The sequence below is a fragment of the Dasypus novemcinctus genome, chromosome 15, assembly GCF_030445035.2.
Source record: "Dasypus novemcinctus isolate mDasNov1 chromosome 15, mDasNov1.1.hap2, whole genome shotgun sequence".
In the NCBI taxonomy this organism is placed as follows: Eukaryota; Metazoa; Chordata; class Mammalia; order Cingulata; family Dasypodidae; genus Dasypus; species Dasypus novemcinctus.
The window spans coordinates 94,182,681-94,199,863 of NC_080687.1; the positions used below are offsets into that span (position 1 = coordinate 94,182,681).

At 47.3% G+C, this 17,183-nt stretch overlaps 1 pseudogene; it reads left to right on the forward strand.

Moving 5' to 3' along the window:
• Window positions 1–769: 769 nt before the first annotated feature.
• LOC131273503 (thrombospondin type-1 domain-containing protein 1-like) overlaps window positions 770–17,183 on the forward strand; it is a 31,541-nt pseudogene continuing 15,127 nt past the window's right edge.

The window sequence follows — 17,183 nt, forward strand, 5'->3', positions numbered from 1 at the left end:
GCTCCCGCTCCCCGCCGGGCTTCCTGTCAAGCGCAGGGCGCGCTGCGGGCGGGAGCAGAGGATGCGCTCCCGGGGTGGGGGGCAGGCGGCGGACCTCGCCCCGGGCGCCCCCGCCCTCCGTGCCGCCCTCCCCGCGCCGTCGGGGCGGGCCGGGCCAGCTGGGGGGCGGGGCGCGAGGCGGGGCGCGGGGCGCCGTCGGGCGCCGCGGGATGCTCGGCCCGCCCGCCCCCAGACTCGCCCTCCGCGCGCGGCTCCGGCGCCCGGCACACCGAGGTAAGGAGAAGCCCGCGGCGGGCGCGGGCGGGGCTCGGCGGCGCTGTGGGCCCCGCAGCCCGAGGCACCGAGCCGTGAGCGCGCCCCGGCGGCGCCCCGGGCGCCCTGGACGAGTCGTGGGGCTCTCCTCCGCCGAGGGCCGACCTGCTCGGCGCCGCCTCCCGCGCGCGGGGCTGGGGGGACCCGGCCGTCCCGAGCCGGGCGCGGGCAGGATCCTGGGACCCTGGACAAGTCGCATCTGGGGTTGCTCTGCGTTTCGGGGGTTTGCTTCTTTCTAAGACTAACCTCCTTTTTGGGGGGGTGTGCGAGCAGCGTGTAGGCATTTGGGAACGGCCCGTGTTTGCGTTGCTCTCGCTGACGACGCGGGCGGGCCCGCTCCAAGCCTGAACTTGACTGCGGCCTGCCCGGGTGCCGGGCGCCACGCTCTCCCGGCCTCGCCTGCGCGCCAGCGGCCGCCTCCAAATGCCGGCGTGTGCGCCCACGAGCAGCGGTGCGTGGGTTAGGATTTCCCGTTTATTCCTGACTAGCTGTTGATCCCACGGACATGACCGCAAACGTTCTTCTTTTTCTGCGTCTGTGAAGACACTCCGGGGGTTGCAGAAGCATCTATTTTAGCTGGTTTCCGTCAAAATTAGGGTTACGAGCTTAGCGCGATGCCCTTGGCCGTCAAGAATTTTCCCAACTCCCCGCCCCCCAACTGATGCGTTTAGAATTTTTCTATAAATGTTTTTATGTATATGAATGCTATATATGAGTATTTTAAAATGTGCACAAAGTATACCTAAGCTCTTGTTTTCTTAAAAATGATTCTCAAGCCAAGCATAAACGGCCCGTTGTGGTATTGGGCACAACGTTTGGGAAGCAAATAAGTAAGCAAGGTTAAAAAAAAATCGAAGAGGTATGACCTCTTCTTAAAAAAAAAAAACAAACTAATATTATTTACCCAGCATTCTATCTCGTTCTGGGGGATGCTCTAACTTCTTACAATTCAGGGTTAAACTAGTAAAACGTCCGCATTTAACTTTGAAAGCCTGAAAACGTTAACAAAATCCATATTATAATTTATAGGTGGCATCCTGGTTTATTTTATAATTACATTTCCATTTAGCATATAAAATATCCTAAATACAGATCATCACACAATTCTGCGTTCATTTTCATGAGAAAGAAAAATGTGTGATGATCACGCAATCAGTTGTGATTAGGGACTTCTTTGAAAAGTGGCTATCATGAGGGAGCAAGTAAGTGGGGAGAAGCAAGCCCACCCTTTGGGATCTAGGGGGCCTCTTGTGTCTCCCTATTTTGGTGGCCGAGTATCAGTGGCTGTAAAGAAGCATTTTAACAGCCCTAAAGCCCCACCCGTGCCCGAGAGGTAAGAGCCCCTTGTGCCAAGTTCTCACCAGCGCCTTTGAAGAGCTTTCCCTCTCTGTGACCCGTGAAGGGTTCTCTCAGATCCACAACCCCTTCCAGCAAATGGAATTTTTTGTTGTTGTTGGGGGTGGGGTGAAAGCCATGCTAATGATCAGCATAATTACACTTCAAATCTCTGCTTCCCTTTGAGGAAGTGCAGTATTTCCTTTGTTCAATCAACTCGTACTGAAAGAAAGCTGATGGGAACGCACCAGTTTCCTTTTCATTGAATTTTGGATTATTTCAGTCAGCCCTCCTTTCCTCCTTTCTGTTATCTGAGAGGATGTGGCATACATTTATTTGGAAAACACTCTACTTGCGTATTAAACTATATAACTTCTGGACAGTGGGGGACAGTCGGGGAATGTAAACATTAAGTAAACTGTTTGGTAGCCCCAAGTCTACACGACTTGAGTGTGAGGAAACCGCCCCTTAAATGTCCTTGCGTCTTGTCTAGTCTGCGTGTGTGTAATACAGAGCAGGAGCCTCTGCTCACAGTAACTGAACCGCCCGCCCCAGCCTCTCCTGCCCGCCAAGGGGCCCGGGAAGACTGCTGCCTGGAGCCCACCTCCTCAGCCGTCAGCAGCAGCAGGTACTGGGGGACGGTCGTGACTGATGTGTTTTCTCTTCAGCTGGCCCTGGAGAGAAGGGGCAGCAGGGCCCCTGGTTCACCCCGCGGTGCAGTGCTCAGCTGGCCTTTCCTTTAAATGGCTGGGTGCGTTGGAGGCGGCGCCTAAACACGCGCCATGGCGCAGTCCGGGCAGCACATCGGTTTTGCAAGAGAACGTTTGAAAACTCAGTTGTAGAAGCAGGGCAGGGAGGGCTGGTCTACCCAGCACAGCGCCACCCGGAAGTTTGGCCGAATTTTGTAAATTCATCAGATAAACAATGTGAAAATATATTATCCAGACGTGACACAAATAGCAAACTCTACACTTAAGGATGTGCATGAAAGGTAAGAGACGTGGTGTTGTGCACAGGTCGTCTTTGGGTGCTGAGTACACCGGGTGACCTTACCAGGTGAGCTGTAATGCAGTGCGGGGGCGTCCATGGCTGCAGGTTATTTCCCCGGGGAGAATTTGTTTGCTCCCCATTTTCCTGTCGGTATACCCTAGGAAGCTGACCTCCTTCAAACGGTTTTGTCCTGTCATGATTCCTAGTCTGTGACTCCCATGGGACAGAGCCGTCCTTACCTGAGGTTCCTAATTTCAGGTGTTCCTGAAAAACATTCGTGATTTGGTTGTGAGAAAGGACATGAGGAGACCAAAGACCTGGGATTTCGCTGATCAGAATGAAACAGACGTTGAAAGACTTTTCAAGCTTCCTCTTGGTGGTCCTCTGCGCCTACGGTGAGTGTGGCGCACCTAATGCAGGTACGGAAGGAACGTAAGCGTGAGCCTTCTACATGTACCCATGCTGACGACCCTTCACGAAGGCGGCAGGGGCGGGTCTGTGGGCAGTGCCGTTTCACCTGCGGCCTGGGAGCAGGTGCAGCTCAGTGTGGAGCGCCTGCCTGTGTCTGCCAGGTTCCAGCTTCAATCCCCGGTGCCTGCTTAAGAACAACAACAAAATAGAGCCGTGCTCCTGGCGACCACGGGCGCTCTTAAGGAGCTTCGGGGGTTCAGCATGAGTGATTCAGGTATCATTTTAAATTTTGTAGCTCTTTTTAAAAAGTAAGATAAAATGCCTCACTCCCACTGCAGTGCTTTAAATCCAGAGCTGTTTCTTACATCAGCCGTGGGCTGGCCGATGACTACAGTGCCAAATTCTGTCTCTTTGGCTGTGTCTTTGGATAGGGTTCAAAGCAGAAACAAGCATTCTTGTGTGTGTTGTGTTCTTTCCACTTTTCACTTCAGCTGTTCTGGTGGGTATCTTTTTAAAAAGATATGATTTATCCCAGCGGACTGATACTTGCGAGGCTAAAACTTCCAAGAACAAAACTAGATATTTTAGAGCCGGTCAGTCTCTGAGAGCCCACTCCAGCCCTCGGCTGGCCTGTTAGAATGAAGTGCCAACATTGCTTACCCGTCTACAAATTGCCGCCCTGTACGAACCAAGGGGCACTGGTTCCTTTGCATGTAAAAATTCCCAAGTATTTGTCTTGAGTATCAGACAATAAACGCTTTGAAGTAAATGTCGCACCTCACCTTTTAAGTGATCTAGAGAAGTGTGCATTGTGTCATTTGAATCAAGCTTTCTCTCACTTCCCTGTATGTCCATTTTTCTCAAAGCCCTAAGGACTGGAACCTGATTAAAATGAGAAATGTGAGGGGTGGGATTTTTGTCTTGAGAAGTATCAGTTGTTATTCTGATTCTTTTGAACCCCAAGTGTTTACAATGAATTATTTTAAACATGAGCGCTAGAGGTGAAGATGGAGGAACAGAGCCCCTTTAAGATGGGGACAGTGCAGGGTCCAGCTCCCAGGCCCACCCTCACCACCATTTTACGCCCACCTTGGCTCAGCTCCACCTCCTCTCGTGTCTGAAACGCTGTCTTCGTCGGTGTTATCCGATGGCACTGTTCCACTCCTCGTTTCTCAACACCAGGTCTGACCATCTCATTTCAGTTCTCGGAGACGCTGAGTACCTACCCCTGGGAAAACCAGGCCATGTCCCGCTCAGCAACAGCTCGGTGTCCGTGGCCTTCCAGTACGTAGACGGGGCAAACGGGACGCTGTGGAACATCTCCGTCCTGCTGGTGGAGGCCAGCACCAACCGGACTGTCGCCACCAAGCACCTCCTGGCCATCCAGGTGCAGGGGATGCTTGAGTTTGAGTGCTTCCATTTCAAGGAGGCCGAGGACTACTGGTTCACCATGTCCCCAGACACCACGGCCAGCCGCCCCCCTGCACCCCGGGGGGAGAAAAGCACGTTTCTCCAGGTGGAGTGGCCCGTCTTTCATGTGGACCTGAACCGGACATCCCAGGCCATGGGAGGCGCCTTGCGGGTGGGGCTTTTTATGCCACAGCTGCTGTGCCTGTTCCCCGGGGACAGGCCCGGCGTCGAGGTGGACGTCACCCTCTGCAGCAGCCTTCCTGGGGCGAGCGCTCGGCAGGGCCGGCCGCTGGAGACAAGGTGCAGCCAGAGGACAGCGCTCGCTCAGAGCCAGTGGGTGGAGGTCGCTGCGCCCCGGTGGGCCCGGCAGCCTCGGTCACCGCGGTACTGTGGCTCCTGGGCGCGGCTCGGTCATTACCGCCGCGGGTGTTGGTGAGCTTGCCAGCAGGTAACATCTAGCCAAAATGGCCGCTGAGCATGCTAATGGCTATGGCAAACGGCACCGCCCTCCTTCCTCACCACCTTCCCGCCAGAAAAACCCACGGGTGCCAGCTTCAAACCTGCCTCCTCCAATCAACAGCCGCTTCAAATTACCCCAGTCCCCTAGCCTCTCTGTAATTGCCACGTCACCCTAAGCCCTTACCCCTGCCTATATAAGCTGTATCACTTCCCCAGTAAACCAGACCTGCGCCACGAGCCTGCGTCTCCGGAGTGGTTACTGTGTGTTCAACCCGGCTGTGTGATTCCGGGGCTCCGTCGTCACTTACCTCGCGGACAGGCAGCCCGCCCCAACCGTGCGGGGATCGACAACAGTGGGCCCCGTCGACCTGGCCCGGAAGTTCAGGTACCGGCTGGTGATGGCATGGGAGCTCTGGTGTGAGTCTGCGGTGGAGGTGGAGGTGGTGCCACCCCCGTGCGTCGCTGTGCAGGGAGCGGTGGCCGTCTTCAAGGAGGTGCCGCGGCGTCCTGGGGAGAAGCCCATGTGGCTGGCGGAGAGCAGCCTGAGGCCGGGAGAGAGGACTGCCATCTTTAACTGCACGCTCTTTGACGTGGGGAAGAATAAATACTGCATTGACTTCGGCATTTCAAGCCAAAGCCATTTTTCTGCAAAGGAGAAAGAGTGCATGCTCATTCAGAGAAATATAGGTTGGTATTGATATACAATATCAAATTGGTGTTGTATCATCAAAATTATTGAGAATTTAAATGAATGTAATTTTCTCTTGAACTGTCTTATTATTTGTATGGTTCACTCTTCATAATATCCTTGTTGTCATCTTGATGTGAAAATTCAGAGTCCTGGTAGAGACTGTGCTCGCCACTTAACCTCTCTGGTTCTCAGTTTACCCATCAGTAAAATGGAGATAATAAAAGTACAGAGAATTGTAGGGATTGAGTCAGATAGACTGTAAAGTTCTTAGCACAGTGCCTGGTATATTGGAAGTACCTGGTAAAAGTTAACTATTGTTACATTAGATTAAAAACATATATATTACATCATATGGCAAGTCTGTGGCAGGAATGATTGGACGTCGAAGCTAAATCCCACAGGGAAGCTTCGCCTCCTTGGATTTTGTAACTTCCGGCTTCCTCTGGCCGAGCACGTCTCTTCCCTCCTCAGTCATTCATTACAGGAATTGAGCCTCTTTAGTGAGACTTCAAAGCAATTTAACTAAAACTTCTCCAGATTCTGTGTGTGCATGCCCTACTGAATCACAAAGAAGTGCCTTTCTTTTCCATTTCCTGGGTGCAAACTGGTCTTGGCAAGTGGTCTAATTTAGCTGAGATTTTCTGGTTCCCAGACATGCTGCTTTCCTCAGCCCCCCCGAGCCCAGTGCCCCCTTACTGCCCCGAGCCTCTGGCTATGTTTGCCTGTAACTCCATGTGATATCTGCTCCAAACGTACCCCCTCAACCCTCTGTCCATCCGTCGTCTGACGACCTGCACTTTCCTCTCTATTTGGCTTAGATCCCTCAGCCCGTCCCTCTACCCACTCTCCTACCAAGATCCTAAACTGCGTCACCCTGTCGTGCTGCTGATGCCCCCAGCGCTGCATGAGTCCAGCCATCCATCCCCTGCCCATTCCACCCAGGCCCTCTACCCACTCTCCTACCAAGATCCTAAACTGCGTCACCCTGTTGTGCTGCTGATGCCCCCAGCTCTGCATGAGTCCAGCCATCCATCCCCTGCCCATTCCACCCAGGCCCTCTACCCACTCTCCTACCAAGATCCTAAACTGCGTCACCCTGTTGTGCTGCTGATGCCCCCAGCTCTGCATGAGTCCAGCCATCCATCCCCTGCCTGTTCCACCCAGGCCCTCTACCCACTCTCCTACCAAGATCCTAAACTGCGTCACCCTGTCATGCTGCTGATGCCCCCAGCTCTGCATGAGTCCAGCCGTCCATCCCCTGCCCATTCCACCCAGGCCCTCTACCCACTCTCCTACCAAGATCCTAAACTGCGTCACCCTGTTGTGCTGCTGATGCCCCCAGCTCTGCATGAGTCCAGCCATCCATCCCCTGCCTGTTCCATCCAGGCCGCTGAGGTTGCTGGAGAAGGTCCCCCCAGGCAGGAGGTGCCTGTCTGGCTGCCTCATGCCTCCATGCTCAACTCAGCCTAAAGCGGGGTCCTGGCCGGCCTGTGCTCCCCCTCTGCACAACGGCTCTTGCAGACTTCACTCCAGGCCTGTTTTTTAAAAATTTTCATTAATTTCTCTCCCCTTCCCCCCACCTCCGCCCCAGTTGTCTGCTGTCTGTGTCCATTCACTATGTGTTTTTCTGTGTCTGCTTCTATCCTTGTCAGTGGCACCAGGAATCTTTGTCTCTTTTCTGTTGTTGCTGCATCATCTTATTGTGTCAGCTCTCCATGTGTGCGGCACCATTCCTGGGCAGGCTGAACTTTCTTTCATGCTGGATGGCTCTCCTTATGGGCCACACTCCTTGCACGTGGGGCTCCCCTACATGGGGGACACCCCTGTGTGGCAGGGCACTCCTTGCATGCATCAGTACTGCACATGGGCCAGCTCCACACGGGTCAAGGAGGCCCGGAGTTTGAACCATGGACCTCCCATGTGGTAGACGGACACCCTAACCACTGGGCCAAGTCCACTTCCACCAGCCTCCTGTTAAACTCTTGAGTTGGCCTCACCTCCTGGAAGCCATCTGGTGCGCATTCCCTCACTCACCCTCCTGCCAAAACATTGCAGCTCCATAGGCATGGGACTTTCCTCCTCCTCCCCTGTCATGAGGGGGAGGTGTTGTTCCTCCTATTTAGGGCTGGCCCCTCTCATTTTTGGGCTCTTCTCTTAATCGTTAGCCCCCTCTGCCTTCTCTCTCCCTCCTACTTTGGATTGTTCCTATCAGCATTGAAGTGGTTTGTTTCCCCCAACTTTTTATTTGGAAATAATTTCAAATTTACAGGACATTTGCAAAAATAACACAACTCCATACAGAGAACTCTACCACATTCCTGTCCAGGTCTCAGATCCACCAGTTCTTAATGCCTTGCCACATTTTGCTGGATCACTCTATCCTTCTGTGTATCTCTTAATTTTATACACATTTAAGAATAGTTTGTATACATCATTGAACACTTAATAGTTCCATGTATATTTCCTAAGACAAGGATATTCACTTAGGTAACCACCTTCAGTGCAGTTCCCAAGTAGCATGGAAGTGTTTTTAATTCTCTTATCTAAAAACAAAACAGCAGCTCTCCTCCCTCCCACATTCTCCCCCACAAATCACTCTGTCTTTCCAGTGTTTTGAAAGTTTCTTACACTTGGAGGTTCACCTCATCTCACATTCCCCTCTCAACCCATTCCAAACCCACTCTGCCTCCTATCCCTCCCCTGAACAGATTCCCACCAAGGCATCTGCCGGTGCCTTCCAGGTCCCCACAGCCACACTCTGCAGTCCTGGTCTTCCCTGGCCATGGTCTCCAGACACTGCCACCTCTTGCTTCTGCAGAACCGCACCTGCCTTGTTTGCCTCCACCCCTGGCCTTCTCTCCATGGTCCCTGGTCCCATCCCGGAAGTGTTGGGCTCTCCCGTGTCCTGTACCACACTTCCCATGCTTGGCAGCTGTTCTGTTTGCTAAACGCTGCTGGGAGCAGTATGCCCGAATTGGGTTGGCTTTTAGGACGGGGAATGCATTTGGTTAAAAGCTCACAGTTCTGAGGCCATGAGGGTGTCCACCTCAAGGCGCCACCAGGGATGCTTTCTTCTGAGCTGCCACTGTGGGTGACAAGTCGGTGTGGCCTCCTCTCATCCCAGCCCCTCTGCCCCACCTGGGGCCTGCTCTGCCCGTGGCTTTTCTTTCTCCAGGGCTAACTGGTTTTAACTTCTGGAGGCACCTGTGTCTGCTGCTGTTCTTCTGTCTGTGACTTTTTTATTCCTTGTTTATAAAAGACTCCAGTGAGAGGATTAAGACCCACCGTGGCCATGCAGTCTAATCAGAGGCCCTCAGGGGGTGAGCTACTCCAAAGGTCCCACCCACGATGGGTTTCCAGCCACAGGATGGCTTAGCTTTAAGGGCACGGGGCCCTCCCTCCCTCAGTCTGTCACAGTCATCATCCCGTCTACACTCCTGGCCCCAGTTACTCTCTTGATGCTGCTGACCCCAGGTCAACGTCTGTCCGCAGCCCTTACCTGCACCCATGAGGTTGTATGCAGCTGCGCCCCTCAGATGTCTCCCAGGCACCTCACAAGCGACATGCCTGGCCTGAGCCTCCTCACCATGTCCCCTAATCCTGCTCCTCAGTTTATGACCCCACCACTCATCCCATTTGCTCAAACCAGAATCTCCTCCTCCTCTCTCCTTCCCCTCCTGTAGAAATAAACCACTGCTTCCTATAGATTATGTCTCCTGGTGTCAGGGTCTCTACACTTTTCTCTTTTGCTGGCACCCCTTGGTTTAAGCCTCCATCATCCCTTGCCTGGACTCTGGCAGCAGATCCCTAACTGGTCCCCTCTGTCCACTTGGTTCTCTCACTGCAGCCAGAGGGACTGTTTACAATGCTCACAGCCAACTCATGTGGCATGAGGATGTGAGTCCACAGCCTGTCCATGAGCCAGGGCCTCCGTGGTTAACTGCCCACCTCCCAGGCATCCTCGCGGCCTAGGCTGGGATGCTGTCCTCCCTCCCACGCTCAGCATTAACTCATCTCCACGTGGGCAACTTTCCTCAGCCTGTGATGGGTCGAATTTCCTTGCCCTGAGCTGGCAGAGCATCCTTCACTTCCTTTTTCAAGGCATTTCGCACTTGCGTAACTGCTTACCATCTTCTCCCCGGGCACCTCTCTCCCGCGGATTGGGGGAGCGCATTTGGTGGCAACCCTAACTCGTGTTGCTGTGAAGCCATTAATGGCCTTTATTTGTCTGACGTAGTATGCCTGGCACATTTGCAGGTGCTCAAAACTTGCCTATTGAATTGAAAAGTTGAACTGGGGTGCAGTTGGTCTCAGCTAGGTATTAGTAGAAAAAGTGTTTGCACTAATCTGATCATCCAAGATAGGCTCATCTTTTTAAAAGTAGATCCTTGTTAAGGAGGAAAAATTTTAATAGGCTGAATTTAATGGAAAAAAACCAAGGGAAGTACAGACATTTAGGCCATTAGATTCAAGGCATTTGGGGGCAGGAGTCCACCCAAAGCTGCTGGACTTCCCACAGGCTCTTCCCATGCATGTCTGATGGCTGGATTTTTTTCAGAGCAGCTTCTGTGGCCACAGCAGGGGTTAGACTCCAGAAAGGGACAGAGTGGGGGTTACTCTCCATTTTGCCCAGGTGGTCAGGGGCTACCCATGCAGCAGCAGCGGGACACAAGCCAGACGGCGGGACTGAAAGAGTAAGTAGGAACCTGCAGGTGCCCAAAGCTCACCCTGGCTTTCACAGACACACATTGGCTTTGCCTCTGTTTGGCCGATGAATGAAACTTACACTAGAGACAGGAACCTCGGTGCCCTCCCGTGTTTTCAGTATATAAATTTATGACCCAGCTGCCTTCCCTTCTTTTCACCTGCCATTGAAATAGACAGCTCTGACCAGTAAAGGCTCTTGCCAAATGGCACCGTTCAGGCACCTCCCTGAGCTCACCATGATTGTGAGTTCACTTGTGTGTCACTCACTCGCTCAATTCCTTTTTTTTTTTAATGGAATGACTTGGTTTATGTATTTTTTTCTTATTCTAAATATGTCTTAGGACCTTAAGATAGGTAAATAATAATTTATATCAAATATATAATAAATGTTACAAAAATGACTTTATGGTGTTTATCCTCCTTAGTGTGAATATTCATATTTTTCTCTGTGGTAAGGTTAATTTGTTTGATTATGGGCATATGCCTGAGATTTCACTGGGGGAATGGTAGTATATAGCACAGGCACTGTAATAACTTTTAAAAGTCTGAAAATTTTTAAATTCTGAACACTTCTGCCTCAAGGGTTTCAGATAAGGGGTTATGGATGCTGTATCTCAAAGCAAAATATGCACTTGAGGTGAAGCTGAGAATTAATGAGAGTAGGTATAAATGCATATTCCTTAGTTGTCTTAACAATTTAAAAATTTTGGCTGTTTTCTTTTTGTCTAATTAGGCTGGGGATTCTTAACCTTTTCTGTTCCGTGGACCCCTGCCCCAGTCGGGTGAAAACCAGGGGCCCCTTCTCAGAATGGAGCAGCAGGTAGTTTTATGACACTCAAAATCAGAGGTCAGAGAAAGTAAAGATAATAAGTTGATTTTTTTCCGTTCAAGCTCATGGACCCCCTACAGTCTTTCCACAGACCCTCTAGTTAAGGACCCCTGGATTAGACAGTCTTGTCTTTACTTCATAATGTGACAGAACAGAACTTTTACCAAGGGTGGTATACAAGGCATACGGCCACCCTGTTATCCTCTTGCTGCAAGATTTTGCAATCTGTGTTTTGTTTTGCCCAAATCTTTTTAAGCCATTTAAAAAGTAAACTCATTTTGTGAGTCAGTTTACATCAAGGAAGAAGATACAGTCTGAAAATTAGTATAATCAGACCCTTGGACACTGTGACAACCTCCACGGTTCTCTGAAAGTGAAGAACCAGCAAACCCTTCCACATAGCGGAGCTCCCACTCGGCCTTTGGATTCCTTTAGGGCATGACTGTGGCATGTGGGCATCTGACATCCTGAGGATGGGGGTGTGTACACAGTGATTACGGGGCACCAGGCACTGGCCGAATTGCTTTATGACCATTAGCCCATTTGTTCCTGAGAACCCTATGAAGTCGAGGTAATACAGGCGTGTGGAAATAAGGTCAGGGTGTTTAAGGGGTACAGCCAGAACACAGACCCAGGTAGCCTGGCTCCCGAGGCTGCTTTTATGCTCTTCTAGACTGCTTCCCTTACAACCAAGGATCAATCTTAATACAAAGCTTTTAGATTAAAAATTTTTTAATATTCTCATTCCCCATCTCAGTGTTTCATCTGAGTGACCTCGCCCCTCTTGAAAGACACAAAGCCCACTTTGGAGACCACTGGCCAAGGCAGAAGCGTGATTGGTTCAAAATAAGTGAGCCTTGCTTTCTGAAAAAGAAGTTGGAGCTGTTTCTCTCAGATGCCTTTGTTCCTCCTGCTACTTTTAGCATCACATCTATAGAGTTTTCTTATTAGCGTGTTTTGTTTAGTTATCTTGGTCTCTTAAGCAAAGTGTCTTGCAGACTCGAATATTGCGTAGGCTGTTATCCCTTCATATAGTCTTAGGGGTGAGAAAAATATCCCCTTTCACATTCCAGACCAGTTTTGTTCATCCAGAATTAATACCCTCCATAGTGGCCTGAAAGACATTCAGCCTGGCCACACCGGTTTGTCGTGTGATGTGAGTCCATGCTTGGACATGTGAACAGGACAGAACAGAGCAAAAAGCCTCTTTTATTCATGAAGTAAGACTGTTTGGCATATTGGTCATCTGTATCTTGTTTCTAGCATGTGAGCTATAGTTAATGAGTTCCCATTTAGCCAACTATTTTCCTCCAAGTTACTGGCAGAGATCTTTAGAGAGCAAATAGAGTTCCTTAAGGCATTTTTTATTTGCCTGATTGACTTTATTCATTGCTTTATCTGAGTGATTTCCTATAGAATTAAAGTGATTTAATTTGATTTAGAGATAGAGAGGTATAAAAATGTAGTTAAAAATTTTTATTGATTATTGGACTAGCCATGACTCGTGACTTTATTTCCTAGGGAAAAGGCACTATATGTATGTATGTATGTTTGTTTTTAGCAGGTACCAGGGATTGAACCAGGATCTTGTACATAGGAAGCAGACGTTCAACCATTAGAGCTACATCCATTCCCCAGTATCTAACATTTTAAAATGAGATTTTTAATTTTAATTTTTTATTTCTTAGCCCTCCCCTCACAGCTTTTTGCATGCTATCTGTTCTCTGTGTCCATCTGCTGTGTGTTCTTCTGTGTCTGTATGCATTTTTTTTAAGATTTATTTTTTATTTCTCTCCCCTCCACCCTGCTGCTCCCTGCCCTGCCTTGCCCCAGTTGTCTGCTCTCTGTGTTCATTCACTGTGTGTTCTTCTGTGTCTGCTTCTATTCTTGTCAGTGGCCTTGGAATCTGTATCTCTTTTGTTGTGTCATCTTGTTGTGTCAGCTCTCTGTGTGTGCAGCGCCATTCCTGGGCAGGCTGAACTTTCTTTTGCACTGGGCAGCTCTCTTTATGGGGCACACTCCTTGCACGTGGGGCTCCCCTACACGGGGGACACCCCTGTGTGGCAGGGCACTCCTTGTGCACATCAGCACTGCACATGGGCCAGCTCTACACAGGTCAAGGGGGCCCAGGGTTTGAACCGTGGACCTCCCATGTGGTAGGTGGATGCTCTATCCATTGAGCCAAGTCCACTTCCCTTGTATGCATTTTTATTTATTTCCCCTCCCCTCCTTGTGGCTTGCTGTCTGCTCTCTATGTCCATTTGCTGTGCACTCTTCTGTGTTGTTTTTTTCTTGTCTCTCTTTTTGTTGCATCACCTTGCTGAGTCGGCTCTCCGTGGCACTTTGCAGACCCGGCAGCACTCTGCTGTGCTCAGGTTGGCAGCTTTCCGCAGTGTGCAGGTGAGCCTGCCTGCACAAGGAGGCCCCAGATGCAAACTCAGGACCTCCTATATGATAGACAGGAGCCCAACTGATTCAGCCATAGCTGCTTCCCTTAAAGCGAGATTTTTGACATTAATATTCATGCTTTTATAAACCTGATATTTTTCTGATTCCCAACTAATGGAATTTTTGTTTTTAGTCTATAACAAATGACTTTATGTATTAAATAAATTATATTTTCATAAAATAAAAGAAGAATTAAGAAAGCATAACAAAAAGTTTCATAGTATTCATAATTCTGTATTTTGTGGTCTTAAATATGAGCACAAGGGGAAGATAAACTGTTTGTGGACTTAATTTTCAAATTAGGTTTCAGAGTAGTGGGATTCCAAGTAGATTTTTCAAAAGTAAATCACTACTTTCACTCAGAGGACTTGAATTAGGAGATTCCTGAAGCTTTGTAAGCACCGGGGGCTTAGTATCTGAGCAGCCCAGAAACCTCGAGGACAAAGCCAGCTCTTGGTTCTGCAGCATGAGGAGCTGCAGTGTGAGTTGGGAGGCACAGAACCAACATTGTGTTCCGTTGGACCTCTGGCTGGAGCATCATGGCCACACCTCAGTTGATGTTGGTCCAGGATACTGGTTTGTAATGCTCCCACTCTTGTGAAATCTCTGGAGACTTGATTGATGCAAAGAACCTATATTCCATGACTCACCCCAAATATTGCACCACTTGGCTGACCTGAGAACACATCAACCCAACACGTTCCCCTTAGTTTTGTGTAGTGCTTCATATAACCTGGGCTGCCCTAGAGGAGGTGGGATGTGAAGAGACTTTTATGCAGTGGGTGTTCTGGTGACTAGTGTTGGCATTACCTGATGGGTCTCCAGGTTCGATGGGTGCTGATAGAGAAGGGATTAGAGTTGGTCTTTATAGGGGACTATTCAGTTACTCTCATCAGGCAGTGATTCCATATCTACCTGGAAGAGAGGTTTGCATTTGTAAGTCAAGAATGACTGTTTTAGGAAAGTTACGTATTTTGAAGCTCTGGTGTTCAGTGTGGCCCCATTTAGGGTTAAGGCTTCTTGTTGAATTGGCCCCTTTATCATTATGAAATGTGCCTCTTTATCCCTCATAATATTTCTTGTTCTGCAACCCATTTTGCCTGATATTTATATAGCCACTTCAGTTTTCTTTTGATTATGTTTGCAAGGTATATTTTCTTTCGTCTTTTTACTTTTAATCTATTTATGTCTTTATATTTAAAGTTGGCTTTATTTAAACAGCATATAGTTGGGTCTTTGTTTTTTTTTAATCTAATCTGACAATCTCTGCCTTTTAATTGATGTGTTTAGATTATTTTTATTTATATGTAATGTAATCATTATATGGTTGGATTAAAATCTGCCATCCTGTTAATTATATATTTGTTCCATCTGTTCTTTGTTTCTTCCTCCTCCTTTTCCTGCCTTCTTTTAGATTAAGTGGCTGTTTTTTTTGTGGTCTACTTCATCTCCACTCTTGGTTTTTTATTTATAATTTAAACAACTTTTAGTGATCATCCTAAAGTTTATAATATACATCTTTAATTACTCTCAGTCTACTTTCAAATGATATATTTCTTCACATGTAATGTAATGATCTTTTTTTCTTTAAATTTAAATTTTCAAACAATTTGAAACATACAGGAGAGTTGCAAAAATGATACAAAACCAATACATAGAATTCCAATAGAGCTGCTACTCTGATAACAAAATTGACTAACCTTTAACATTTTGACATATTTGTTATATTGTCTCTCTTTCTATCCATCTATCATCTGTCTATCATCTTTCTATCATCTGTGTATCTATTTTCTAAGCATTTGTGAGTAGTTGAATACATCCTGTTCACTGAACACTTAATACTTCCATGTATATTTCCTCAGAACAATAACACTGACTATATAACCACATTAAGTACAGTTATCCAGTTCAAGAAATTTAATATTAATAAAAAACATAAAGTCTATTTTCCAATTTTTTTCAGTTATTCTAGTAATGTTCTTTTGGGCATTTTCTGCTCCATTATTAGATCCAGTCCAGTATCATGTATTACCTTTAATTGTCATTCTCTCTCTCTTTTTTAGCATTTTAAAAATTTGTATTTATATTTTGTAAAAACAATATTGTATGTACAATAACACCCATATTTGTATTTCACATGAGTTTTTACTGTATTATACAGTCCCATGTTACATTTTTTAGCTTTCCTTCTAGTAGTATACATAACTTTCCCTTTCAAAAATATCATACCCATATAATAGCTCTACTAGTTACAAACACTATGATGTGCTTTCACCATTTCTATTAACTTCCAAAGATTTACAACGTTTTTAAACAATTATGCACAGATTGCCCACAGCTTTCCATTCTCTACCTTCATTCTTTTTGGTGACCTATATTCTGATTATTAACTTCATGAATTTATACAATGTATTTACTTCATAATAGGGCAATCATACAGTATTTGTTCTTTTGTGTCTGGCTTGCTTCACTTGACATAATGTCCTCCCAGGTCATCCTTGTTGTCATATGCTGCCTCACGACTTCATTTCTTCTTATTGCTGCATAGTAGTCCATCCTGTGTGTACACCACTCTTTGTTTATCCATTCATTGGTGAATGGACACCTGGGTTGGGTCATTTCTATCTTTTGGCAATCATGAATAACGCTGTTGTGAATGCCATTGTGCAGATACCTGTTTGCATCACTGACCTCAGTTTTTCTGAGTATATACCTAGTAATGGTATGGCTGGGTCCCAGGGCAAGTTGATATTCAATTTCCTTAGGAAATTGCCAAAAGTCCTCCACAGTGGCTGTACCATTCTACATTCCACCAGCAGTGGGTAAGTGTTCCTATCTCTCCACATCCTCTCCAACACTTTGAGTTTTATGTCTTTTTAATAATGGCCATATCTAATAGATGTGAAATAATATCTCATTGTAGTTTTAATTTGCATTTCCCTAATCATTAGTGATGTTGAACATCTTTTCATGGTTTTTTTGCCATTTGTATTTCTTCTTTGGACAAATGTCTTTGCAAGTCTTTTGCCCATTTTTTAACCAGGTAGTTTGTCTTTTTATTGTTGAGTTGTAGTATCTCTTTATATGTAATGACCTTTTTTTTTTAATTTTAATTTTAATTTTTTTCGAGGGACCAGGGATGGGGATTGAACCCTGGACCGCATATGTGGGAAGCCAGTGCTCAACCACTGAGCCACATCCACTCCCTGTAATGACCTTTTAACAGCACATTCTGAATTCATTCCAGTTCCATTCTTTATGCGATTGTAGTCATCGAGTTTACCTTTATATAAGCCATAAACCTATAGTACACTGGTACTGTTTGGTTAGACTGCCAATTATATTTTAGAGCATTTTAAAGTAAGAAAAGTTGCCATTTCCTGCACTCTTCATTTCTTTGTATATATCCAAGATTTTCTGTCTGGTATGTTGCCACTGCCTGAAGGTTTTCTCTTAAACATTTCTTGAGGTGAATGACTTCTGGTAACGAATTCTGTCAGCTTTTTTTTTCTTTTTTTTTGGTCTGAAAGTGTTTATTTCTCCAGTTTTTTTTTTTTTAACAATTGCATTGGTTTTTTTGTTTGTTTGTTT